Source organism: Ranitomeya variabilis, chromosome 2 (genome assembly GCF_051348905.1).
Source record: "Ranitomeya variabilis isolate aRanVar5 chromosome 2, aRanVar5.hap1, whole genome shotgun sequence".
Taxonomy (NCBI): domain Eukaryota; kingdom Metazoa; phylum Chordata; class Amphibia; order Anura; family Dendrobatidae; genus Ranitomeya; species Ranitomeya variabilis.
The window spans coordinates 110,625,113-110,638,904 of NC_135233.1; the positions used below are offsets into that span (position 1 = coordinate 110,625,113).

Sequence of the window (13,792 nt, forward strand, 5' to 3'; positions counted from 1 at the left end):
AGACCTCACTTGCCTCCAGAGGAATTAACCCCAAAGATATAGTTGCCCCCCACATGTATTGACGGTGAAATGAGAGGAAGGCACACACATAGAGATGATGTATATAGCTTTAGCAAATAGAGGCCCGCTGAAAACTAGAAAGCAGAATGACACAAAAGGGGACTGAGCGGTCAGCAAAAAACCCTAATCAAAAAAACCATCCTGAGATTACAAGAACCCATGTGCCAACTCATGGCACATGGGGAGAACCTCAGTCCACTAGAGCAACCAGCTAACAAAGAGACATTCTAAGCAAGCTGGACAAAAAACCAAACAACTGAAAATCAGCACTTAGCTTATCCTGAAAGATCTGGGAGCAGGTAGGCAGGAACCAAACAGAGCACATCTGAACACATTGATAGCCGGCAAGGGAAATGACAGAAAGGCCAGGTAAAATAGGAAACACCCAGCCTCTGATGGACAGATGGAAACCAAAGGCCGCAACCCACCAAAGTCACCCAGTACCAGCAGTAACCACCAGAGGGAGCCCGCAAACAGAATCCACAACACATGCTCTAGAGAACAGTTATTTTATGCAGAGACGTGTCCTTGCTGGAAGAAGTGATGGCGGTCTGCACTGGATGAAGAAGAAAAGCAAAAATGAAGGACTTTAATTAGAGACGTCACTGGTAAGTCAGTGTGTTACCTGTCTACTTACACTATACACTATTTAGCATATACAGAGCTCCTATGTTTAATGTCACTGGTGATCACTGTATTACCTGTATAATGACACTATATGCAGAACTCCTGTATATAATGTAACTGATGACTACTGCATTATCTGTACACTGACACTATATACAGAACTCCTGTGTATAAAGTCACTGGTGATCACTGTGTTACCTGTACACTATACACTATATACAGAGTTCCTATATATAATGTCACTGGTTATCACTGTATAACCTGTTACACTGACACTTTATGAAGAACTCCTGTGTATAGTGTCACTGGTGATCACTATATTACCTGTAAAATAACACTATAAACAGAGCTCCTATGTACAATGACACCGCAAGTAATATTAATTGTGCGATTTTTTTTTATTCATGATCAGTATTGTAGAATTTGGTCACTATGTGGTTGTAATTTGTGGTATGGTCATGTGGTGGTATTTGTTCCTTTTATGTGGTATTATTCAATCACTATGTGGTGGAAATATGTGGCTCGCTCGTTTTGTGACAGTATTTTTTCATTGTTTGTGGTATTATTGATCATTTAAAAAATATATGCGACTCATTCCCTTAACGAAAAATTAAAAAAAATTACCTAAAAGGAGTATAGAGTAAGGCACGGCCAAAAGAGTCTTCTTGTCTTGGTGGTTGCTTGTAAAATCTTTTGGCCAAAATAAAATCTGAAGGCTATGTATGTGATCTGGTGTTCGATGGGAACTCTTAATGTGTGATATGTGATGACGTGGTGCAGAAGTGGAGTTTTTCCAAGTTCCAAGAGTGAAGGGGTGGAGCCTGGGGGAGTCTAAAGGGGACTCATAAATGTTGCTCGCTAGGGACCCTGAAATTTCTAGTGGCAGACCTGAATATGTTTGAGTCCCTGAGGCATGTTTTGTGGCTGTTAGACAGCAGCAATAGAGCTGTAAGTGCAATGTCCAAATCCACTGCACTTGCAGCTCATTAACATACAACTTCAACTGTGGATTTTTCTAAAACAGAAGAATGGATTTCTATAAGAAAGAAAAGGATGTAATCAACATGATAGCTCCTTTATATGCATGACATTAGTTTAGTTTAGGGTACAAAATCCTGATGGTGGGTTCTCTTTGAAATAAGGAATTACAAAGCCACAGAGCTGTATATGACAGCACAAAAATCCAAATTCATTTACTTAAAAATGCATTTTGTTAGCGTTTTCAAACATCAATAACAACTAATATAATACATTGTACAAACAAAACTATCAGACTATGCAGGATTCATTTTTAGTCTGTAATCATAAGTCTGCATAGGAGCAATGTAGAAAAAACTGCAATATATTTGAAATCAAGATGACGTTCTAAGCTACTTCATTGTTTGGATGCATTAATAAGAAAATGATTAACAAAGTTCACATAGTCTTTAAAAAATAGTCTTCATTGGAGTACCACATTGATGGCCCATATTTCATAGTCCCTTAGGAATAGAAGATTTTTATTACCGATGCTGAACCCGAAAATGCTTCTTAGGCTATGCTCACATGATCAGTTTCTCCACATATGTGAAAAACAGACTAATTAGTCTGATCACACTTTGATTAGAGTGTCATCAGTTTTTCTCATATGTGAAGAGAGAAAAAAAAATTTCCACCTTGTACTTTCTGTTAATCCATGAAACTGGGACCACACTCGGATCTTATCCAATTTCTTTCAGGAACCCATAGACTTGCGTTGCTGATTTTGATCCTAACTATTGGATCAAAATCGGATACAGTGGGGCAAAAAAGTATTTAGTCAGTCAGCAATAGTGCAAGTTCCACCACTTAAAAAGATGAGAGGCGTCTGTAATTTACATCATAGGTAGACCTCAACTATGGGAGACAAACTGAGAAAAAAAAATCCAGAAAATCACATTGTCTGTTTTTTTATCATTTTATTTGCATTTTATGGTGGAAAATAAGTATTTAGTCAGAAACAAACAATCAAGATTTCTGGCTCTCACAGACCTGTAACTTCTTCTTTAAGAGTCTCCTCTTTCCTCCACTCATTACCTGTAGTAATGGCACCTGTTTAAACTTGTTATCAGTATAAAAAGACACCTGTGCACACCCTCAAACAGTCTGACTCCAAACTCCACTATGGTGAAGACCAAAGAGCTGTCAAAGGACACCAGAAACAAAATTGTAGCCCTGCACCAGGCTGGGAAGACTGAATTTGCAATAGCCAACCATCTTGGGGTGAAGAAATCAACAGTGGGAGCAATAATTAGAAAATGGAAGACATACAAGACCACTGATAATCTCCCTCGATCTGGGGCTCCACGCAAAATCCCACCCCGTGGGGTCAGAATGATCACAAGAACGGTGAGCAAAAATCCCAGAACTACGCGGGGGGACCTAGTGAATGAACTGCAGAGAGCTGGGACCAATGTAACAAGGCCTACCATAAGTAACACACTACGCCACCATGGACTCAGATCCTGCAGTGCCAGACGTGTCCCACTGCTTAAGCCAGTACATGTCCGGGCCCGTCTGAAGTTTGCTAGAGAGCATTTGGATGATCCAGAGGAGTTTTGGGAGAATGTCCTATGGTCTGATGAAACCAAACTGGAACTGTTTGGTAGAAACACAACTTGTCGTGTTTGGAGGAAAAAGAATACTGAGTTGCATCCATCAAACACCATACCTACTGTAAAGCATGGTGGTGGAAACATCATGCTTTGGGGCTGTATCTCTGCAAAGGGGCCAGGACGACTGATCCGGGTACATGAAAGAATGAATGGGGCCATGTATTGTGAGATTTTGAGTGCAAACCTCCTTCCATCAGCAAGGGCATTGAAGTTGAAACGTGGCTGGGTCTTTCAACATGACAATGATCCAAAGCACACCGCCAGGGCAACGAAGGAGTGGCTTCGTAAGAAGCATTTCAAGGTCCTGGAGTGGCCTAGCCAGTCTCCAGATCTCAACCCTATCGAAAACCTTTGGAGGGAGTTGAAAGTCCGTGTTGCCAAGCGAAAAGCCAAAAACATCACTGCTCTAGAGGAGATCTGCATGGAGGAATGGGCCAAAATACCAACAACAGTGTGTGGCAACCTTGTGAAGACTTACAGAAAACGTTTGACCTCTGTCATTGCCAACAAAGGCTATATTACAAAGTATTGAGATTAAATTTTGTTTCTGACCAAATACTTATTTTCCACCATAAAATGCAAATAAAATGATAAAAAAACAGACAATGTGATTTTCTGGATTTTTTTTTCTCAGTTTGTCTCCCATAGTTGAGGTCTACCTATGATGTAAATTACAGACGCCTCTCATCTTTTTAAGTGGTGGAACTTGCACTATTGCTGACTGACTAAATACTTTTTTGCCCCACTGTATGTCTCAGATTTTTTCCATGGACCACTTGGTCCTAGGCAAAAAATCTGACATATGCACAGCCCTATAGGATATCATATGTAGGGGTGCTAACCATGAAAACCATGGATAGCAGTCATGTGAGATAATCAGTCATGTTAATGACCCATAAAGGTACGTTCCCATTATGAGCTTTTGATGAGTTTTTGATGTTGCAGATTTTTCTACACCCAATAAGTAAAAAAGGTTTCTTGCATTTTTTTCGAAAATATGCAGCTTAAAAAACTAACCAAAAAATCATTATGGGAATGTAGCCTTAGTGTAATTTCACAAGTGCCTTTAATTTTACTGATCAGTGGAGGTCTGGAGGGGTTGGACACACTGACACTTCAATGATGGCTTTTCCTAAATCAATGCTTTACTCATGAAAAATGTATTTACCAAAATTACAGAGGTACTTGTTTAAAGAAATGTTCTAGTTCCATAACATTTAAATTCTAAAAAAAGCAAAGGCATCATCACAGCTGAAATTTTATAAAAAAGTTAATGAAGACAATGAAAATATTTTTAATGCAGAATGTAAGTAGAAGTTATTATCTGAGATCTGTGTGTAGATCTGCATGAAATGACTTGGCATTCACGGCCGGTAGAGTGCAAAAATGAATGCAGCACAGGGAATAACTATATAACTGAAAGTATGATCATGCGCATAATAATGAAGAACTTTCCCAAGAGCACGGTATGTGAATCATTTACAATTCCACACGTCTTATATGCTGATGCTATCAGTAAGATCATGATGTGCCCATATGTATTAATAGCCACTACAACCCTGAGGATATAGGTAAGTACAAATGAGCTTTCAGTCAACATTCCAGTATTTTTGTAGGTTTATACTCATAGGTCCTGCTTTAATTTAATTTAATGTTCTTGAATTATATAATGAACTCAATCTGCATTTTCAGCCTTAGCTAGTTTCCCGTAGTTGTTTGGGCTTGGACTTGTGAATAACGGAACAGCCTACCACCAATTTTACATTATTACCCTGTCCTTATTCTATACTTTATGATTATAATCACATCCACTTGTTTATAATGGGGCCCATTATACTGTATGTAGCAATATATAAGACCATTATATACTGCATGGAACATTATATGGGGCCCATTATACTGTATGGAACATTATATGGCACCCTTTATACTGTATGGAGCAATATACACTGCTCAAAAAAATAAAGGGAACACTTAAACAACAGAATATAACTCCAAGTAAATCAAACTTCTGTGAAATCAAACTGTCCACTTAGGAAGCAACACTGTTTGACAATCAATTTCACATGATGTTGTGCAAATGGAATAGACAACAGATGGAAATTATTGGCAATTATCAAGACACACTCAATAAAGGAGTGATTCTGCAGGTGGGGACCACAGACCACATCTCAGTACCAATGCTTTCTGGCTGATGTTTTGGTCACTTTTGAATGTTGGTTGTGCTTTCACACTCGTGGTAGCATGAGACAGACTCTACAACCCACACAAGGGGCTCAGGTAGTGCAGCTCATCCAGGATGGCAAATCAATGCAAACTGTGGCAAGAAGGTTTGCTGTGTGTCAGCGTAGTGTCCAGAGGCTGGAGGCACTCCCAGGAAACAGGCCAGTTGGATCAGCCTGTAACTTCATTTTCCACTTTGAATTTGAGCATTATTCCAACTCCGGACCTCCGTGGGATATTAGTTGTGATTTACGTTGATAATTTTTAGGTTTTATTGTTCTCAACACATTCCACTATGTAGTGAATAAAGATTTACAACTGGAATATTTCATTTAGCGATATCTAGGATGTGGGATTTTAGTGTTCCCTTTATTTTTTTGAGCAGTGTATTTGGCCATTATGCTGTTTGAAGTAATTTAAGTGGCCCATTATACTGTATGGAACAATATATGGGGCCCATTATACTATATTGAGCAATATATGGGACCCATTATACTGTATGGAGGACTGTATGGTGCTCATAATTCTGTATGGAGGACTATGTGATGTCCATAATATTGCATGGAGGACTATGTGGTACCCATAATACTGTCTGGAGGACGACACTGTCTGGTCTAAAATTATAAGTCTGCAATCACTCTGTGTGCTGTGTACTTCGAGAATTCACCAGTTCTGAGCTATTTTAGAATTTACAATGCATATCACTCATGTAATGTAAGAAATAAGTGAAATCTTTGGCATTGTACTAAACTTATATTTCTCATCTGTGCATCATGAATCGTGGTATGTGTTAAAGGGTCCCACTGAATCTCTTTCATGAAAAAATGTATTTTTACCACCTTAATGTTTCCAACTTCTGAACAGGCCGCTATAGTTGGAAGACTTTAAGGCTGTTATTTGGCCATGAATTGCCATCGCAAACATCAGAACCACACGATCAAGATCTCAAAGTGCCGATGAGGTTAAATAAAAAGCCCCTGCACTCCGTTAACCATCTAGATGCTGTAGTCATTATTTACAGCAGTATTTGAGGGGTTAAACGGCCATGGTCGGTGCCAACACTGATCGTGACTAATGCAGCAAGTTGTGAGCTATAATGCACAGCTGATAGTCGCTGGATTGTCACCCATAGGGGGATGCTAATCTCTTGTATCGCAGATCAGTTTTAAGTCATATTGATGGTCATTAAGAGGAAAATTTATTAGATTTGTGCTAGATCAACGTAGGGTCAGTGTGCTAGACTAAACTACAGCCATCTGAATGAGGCCATATAAGTCAACTATTCAGGTGCTTGACTAATGCTCACCATACATTTTAGACAGCTGTACGAACTCTCCCATACACAGGATCTCTCGCTCTCCTGAGTGCTCCTGTGTTCTCTATGAGAGCGTTTCTGCCAGCCATCTCCGGCGGCAGCTTATCTATTAGGGAAAAAAAAAAAAAGTATCTCCAGTTGCAAATTGGACACGCTGAACCTTTTTACCCCCAACAATCCTCAGTCAGAGGCACCCATGCACATTAGACTGTCAGTCGAACCCTGTCGATTTCAACTGGTTTGGCCAATTTTAATCTTATGTGTATGGGTGTCTTATCTACTATGTAAAGGGTATGTGCACATGATGTCTTTAGACTTGTGCCAAAGCCAACGAGTCTGTCGTTTTTTTCTAACATCTTTTGGCCGCCAGGTTTTTTAAATTGAAATTGTATTCAATAAACTGAAGTATAGAGTGCTAACATTTTTAACAGTTTGTCGTCTTTGGGAACCTGAGAAAAGAAGCTCAAAATACTAAACATATGCACAGCAAGTTGTTTTTACACTGCAGTATACATATATGTGCATTCCTTTCAATGTTTTATTTAACATTGAACACCCGAAAAAGACGTCATTTGCGCATACTCTTAGTCTAATTTACCAGTAGGGGCGTGACCACTTAAAGTATCAAGATTTCCACTGCTCCTGAGTCCAGCAGCGGCTGATGCTCTGTACACTTTTTCACCTGACACTCGACTTTGGGCATTGGAGATATAGACTTGTGTGCACCTGTTTGATCATGGAAACTCATTTCAATCAGCACATTGAGGGTATGTGCACAAGTCAGGATTTCTTGCAGAAATTTCCTGAAGAAAACCGGAAGTTTTCTGCAAGAAATCCGCATTTTTTTTTGCATTTTTTTCCTGTTTTTTTCGTGGTTTTTTTAGCATTTTGCAAGCGAAATTAGCTTGCAGAATGCTAAAGTTTTCCAAGCGATCTGTAGCATCGCTTGGAAAACAGACTGACAGGTTGGTCACACTTGTCAAACATAGTGTTTAACAAGTGTGACTAACTTTTTACTATAGATCCTGCTTATGCAGCATCAATAGTAAAAGATAGAATGTTTAAAAATAATTAAAAAAAATAAAAAAAATGGTTATACTCACCTGCAGACAGCCGATCTCCTCAGCGGCGTCCGTTCCTATAGATGGTGTGTGTGCAGGACCTTCCATGATGTCGCGGTCACGAGCGGTCACGCGACCAATCAGAAGACCGCGACGTCATCACAGGTCCTTCACACACACCATCTATAGGAACGGAAGCGGCAGCATGCACCGATGAGGCTGGTTTCACACTTGCGTTTTGATCTGCAGCGTTTTAGCGCTAAAAAACGCATGAGTTTTTTTTTCTATACTTAACATTAAAAAACGCATGCGTTTTTTAGCGTGCGTTTTGACGCGTTTTCGGCAATGCATGCGTTTTTGACGCGTGTGTTCATTTGCAGAAATGCAACATGTAGTATGCGTTTATTCGCGGCAAAAAAATGCATTGCTGTCTATTTAAGGCTACGTTCACATTTGCGTTGTGCACCGCAGCGTCGGCGCCGCAACGCACAACGCAAACAAAAACGCAGCAAAACGCATGCACAACGCTGCATTTTGCGCCGCATGCGTCCTTTTTTTCATTGATTTTGGACGCAGCAAAAATGTAACTTGCTGCGTCCTCTGCGCCCGGACGCAGGCGCCGCAGGGACGCATGTGGCGCAAAACGCAAGTGCGACGCATGTCCATGCGCCCCCATGTTAAATATAGGGGCGCATGACGCATGCGGCGACGCTGCGGCGCCCGACGCTGCGGCCAGGGCCGGACTTAGCCCAAAAGGCGCCCTGTGCGAGACTGCAAGACGGCGCCCCCCCCCCCCCCCAAACTTTGAAAGAAAACAATAACGCTTTAGTATTGACAACACGTTTACTTAGAAAACTTGTGTTTCCCTGCAAAACACTTCAAGAATATCCAAATACACTAATACTGCAATAACGGGAGTTATAAAGTGCTTTAAAGCGGTCCAAAAGTTTAAAAAATGACTCTCGGTCTACAGCCCTATCGAGTCAGGGGCATCCCATTAAGGGTTTCCCCACCATCTGGGTGTCCTCGCAAACCCCCGAACGGCATACCTGCCGCTCACTTACTTCCGGTCCGCATCGCACCCCACCTGCTGCCGTCCGTCTGCAACGCCTCTCCTCGCTGGCAGTCACCCCTGCACTCTGATTGGCTGTCTGCCTGACGCTCACAGCCAATCGGAGCGCAGAGATGACGGCCAGAATGGAGAGGCGTTCCGGATGGGTGGCAGCAGGTCAGGTGCCGTGTGCAATTTGCAATGACGTTGACGGTTCTCCTGGCTCCAATGGAATTGTGTCCATACCGCTCCTTATTTCACATTCTTGCTGCGGAACATCTGAAGTCGATTCCTCAGCAGTGCTCGGTACATTGGTGCCACCACCATGTTCAGAAGATTTTACAAACAGTCTTTTTAAAGCCCCTGCTTGCTTTTGAATTGCCTGCTCTGCTAAGGCCTTTCGCTTCCTGTTCTGTGCACCAGACGCTTTCTTAGGGCTCATCTTGCCTGACAAATGCTATTCCTCCCTGGAAAGGTTAGGTGTGGACCAAAGGTCTTATTAGTGCAGTCCACAGGCTACTATCTATCACCATCTATCTACTCATTTAAACCTAGGGTGGCAGAGGTGAGCAGGTGATAAGTAACTAGAAACATGTAAGACTTTGTAAATTCCACAAATGAATCCCCCCATTCCCCCCCGCCGCCCCCCCTGGACAATTGGCAGCTTTGTAAATTCATACCTCCCAACTTTTGAGGAAGGGAAAGAGGGACAAAGTCAGCGGCGCGCGTAGCGCGCCGCTGCAAATTTTAGGCCACACCTCTGACCACACCCATTTCACAACTAGCCACGCCCCAACCCCATTTAGCACTTCTGATCACAATGTTTCGTAAACAATAATTATGAACAAAAAAAATATGGCCACACACGACGCTCCATAGTGTACAATGGCCACACACGACGCTCCATAGTGTACAATGGCCACACACGACGCTCCATACTGTACAATGGCCACATACGACGCTCCATACTGTACAATGGCCACACACGACGCTCCATACTGTATAATGACCACACACGATGCTCCATACTGTATAATGGCCACACACGACGCTCCATACTGTACAATGGCCACACACGACGCTCCATGCTGTACAATGGCCACACATGACGCTCCATAGTGTACAATGGCCACACACGACGCTCCATACTGTACAATGGCCACACACGACGCTCCATACTATACAATGGCCACACACGACGCTCCATACTGTATAATGACCACACACGATGCTCCATACTGTATAATGGCCACACACGACGCTCCATACTGTACAATGGCCACACACGACGCTCCATGCTGTACAATGGCCACACATGACGCTCCATAGTGTACAATGGCCACACACGACGCTCCATACTGTACAATGGCCACACACGACGCTCCATACTATACAATGGCCACACACGACGCTCTATACTGTACAATGGCCACACACGACGCTCCATAGTGTACAATGGCCACACACGACGCTCCATGCTGTACAATGGCCACACATGACGCTCCATAGTGTACAATGGCCACACACGACGCTCCATACTGTACAATGGCCACACACGACGCTTCATAGTGTACAATGGCCACACACGACGCTCCATAGTGTACAATGGCCACACATGATGCTCCATACTGTATAATGGCCGCACATGACGCTCCATACTGTATAATGACCGCACATGATGCTCCATACTGTATAATGACCCCACATGATGCTCCATACTGTATAATGACCCCACATGATGCTCCATACTGTATAATGACCGCACATGATGCTCCATACTGTATAATGACTGCACATGAGGCTCCATACTGTATACTGGCTGCACATGATGCTCCATATTGTATAATGACCGCACATGATGCTCCGTACCGTATATTGGCCGCACATGATACTTCGTACCATATAATGGCCACACATAGCTACTCCTACACACGCGGCTGCGCTCCGTACACTTTGCACACACGGTTCCGCTCCGTACACACGCGCTCCGCTCCATACACCTCGTACACATTCAGCTCCGCTCCGTACACCTCATACACACGGCTCCGCTCCGTACACCTCGCACACACACGGCTCCGCTCCGTACACCTCGCACACACACGGCTCCGCTCCGCACACCTCGCACACACGGCTCCGCTCCGTACACCTCGCACACACACGGCTCCGCTCCGTACACCTCGCACACACACGGCTCCGCTCCGCACACCTCGCACACACGGCTCCGCTCCGTACACCTCGCACACACACGGCTCCGCTCCGTACACCTCGCACACACACGGCTCCGCTCTGCACACCTCGCACACACACGGCTCCGCTCCCCACACCTCGCACACACACAGCTCTGCTACATCCACACTGTACACCTCCTGACCCCACACACAGCCATTACTTACCTCATCCTGCAGCGGCAAGTTGCCAACCAGCACAACTTCGGAGGTCACGATCATGTGACCCCTGACTCCTCCCCTCCTGTGACCTCATCACAGGTCCTGTGCACAGAAAGCAGGCGGGCAGCCATACGGAACACAGGCGCAGCTCAGCTCTTCGGTCCTCCTCTGCTCTGTTCTCTTCTTCCTTTCCGGGAACAGAGCGGCGGCGCCCAGGGACGTGTGACGTCATGTCACACGCTGTGCACACAGCCAATCTCTCCCCGCTGGGGACAGCAGTAGGCGGAACTAAAGTTCCCTACGTGCTGTCCCTGCCCGGCGGGGAGAAAGGCTTGTGCGTGTGACATAACGTCACATGCACAAAGCCGAGCGCCCGCTGGGAGTGGGACAGCGGCGGCGGGCGCCACAATAGGTGCGAGCGCCCTCGGGCCAGCCGATGATTAACTGCTAATTAAATCAAAGGCTCAAATCGGCGCCCTATGCCTTCTAGTAAGCCTTGGCGCCCTGTGCGGCCGCACAGGTCGCACAGGGCAAAGGCCGGCCCTGGCTGCGGCGCCGACCGCAAATGTGAACGTAGCCTAAACGCATGCATTTTTAAGCACATGCGTTTGCTTGCGTTAAAAACGCATGCGTTTTTTGCCGAAAAACACAAGAAAACACAAGAAAAATCAAGAAAACCCTATCCCTAACCCTAACCCTAAACACAAGAAAAAACAAGAAAACCCTAACCCTAAACACAAGAAAAAACAAGAAAACCCTAACCCTAGGGTTACTAGGGATCCTAACCCTAAACCTAACCCTAACCCTAAGGTTAGGATCCCTAGTAACCCTAGGGATCCTAACCCTAACCCTAGGGATCCTAACCCTAACCCTTAGGGTTAGGATCCTGTCATGATCTCTGCAAGCAGAGATCATAGCAAGCCTATAGAGGGACAAGCTCTCGGAAGATGGAACTATACTGACCATGAACTAAGCCTGCCGCGCAACTAGAAATAGCCAGGTAGCATTTCCTATTTATCGCTAGATGCCCAGCTCTGGCCTAAGACCTAAATAGCTAGCAGAGGGAAATATAAGACCTGGCTCACCTCTAGAGAAATATTCCAAAGAAGACAGTAGCCCCCCACATATAATGACGGTGAGTTCAGATGAAACAACAAACGCAGCAGGAAAATAGTCTTAGCAAATTTGAGGTCCGCTTACTAGATAGCAGAAGACAGATAGTATACTTTCATGGTCAGCAGAAAAACACTAACAAAACACCATCCAGAGATTACCTTAAACTCTGGCATTAACTCATAACGCCAGAGTAGCAATCCCTGATCAACGAGAGCTTTCCAGACACAGTAACAAAACTTCAGCTGTGAACTGGAACAAATAGGCAAAACAAAACATGGACAAAAGTCCAACTTATCTAGTAGTTGTCTAGAAGCAGGAACAAGCACTGAGAGGCATCAGATAACATTGGTGACCGGCAAGAAACCACCAGAGAAATGAGCTTAAATAGCGACACCCACTACTGATGGAATCAGGTGAAACAGGAAAGAGGATGACAAGTCCAATTCCACAAGCGGCCACCGGGGGAGCCCAGAATCCAAATTCACAACAGTACCCCCCCCTCAAGGAGGGGGCACCGAACCCTCACCAGATCCACCAGGGCGACCAGGATGAGCCCTATGGAAGGCACGAACAAGATCAGAAGCATGAACATCAGATGCATTGACCCAAGAATTATCCTCCTGGCCGTAACCCTTCCAGTTGACCAGATACTGGAGTTTCCGTCTGGAAACACGAGAGTCCAAAATTTTCTCCACAACGTACTCCAACTCACCCTCAACCAACACCGGAGCAGGAGGCTCAACTGAAGGCACAACAGGTACCTCATACCTGCGCAATAACGACCGATGAAAAACGTTATGAATGGAAAAGGACGCAGGGAGGTCCAAACGGAAAGAAACAGGATTAAGAATCTCCAATATTCTATAAGGGCCGATGAACCGAGGTTTAAACTTAGGAGAAGAGACCCTCATAGGGACAAAACGAGAAGACAACCACACTAAATCTCCAACACAAAGCCGAGAACCAACACGACGATGACGGTTGGCAAAACGCTGAGTCTTCTCCTGGGACAACTTCAAATTGTCCATAACCTGCCCCCAGATGTGATGCAATCTCTCCACCACCGCATCCACTCCAGGACAATCCGAGGATTCCACCTGACCGGAGGAAAATCGAGGGTGAAACCCCGAATTACAGAAAAACGGGGACACCAAGGTGGAAGAACTGGCCCGATTATTGAGGGCGAACTCTGCCAATGGCAAAAAAGCAACCCAATCATCCTGGTCAGCAGAGACAAAACACCTCAGATATGTCTCAAGGGTCTGATTAGTCCGCTCGGTCTGGCCATTAGTCTGAGGGTGAAAAGCAGATGAAAAAGA

The 13,792-nt window shown here is 44.3% G+C and overlaps 1 protein-coding gene across 1 annotated transcript in view; it reads right to left on the reverse strand.

Annotated features, from left to right (window-relative positions):
- Positions 1-562: 562 nt before the first annotated feature.
- Positions 563-13,792, reverse strand: part of DTD1 (D-aminoacyl-tRNA deacylase 1) — a 258,513-nt gene continuing 245,283 nt past the window's right edge. Inside the window, exon 6 of the mRNA XM_077282814.1 lies at positions 563-616. The gene's annotated coding sequence lies outside the window, so the exon portion shown is untranslated. The remainder of the gene's footprint in view (positions 617-13,792) is intronic.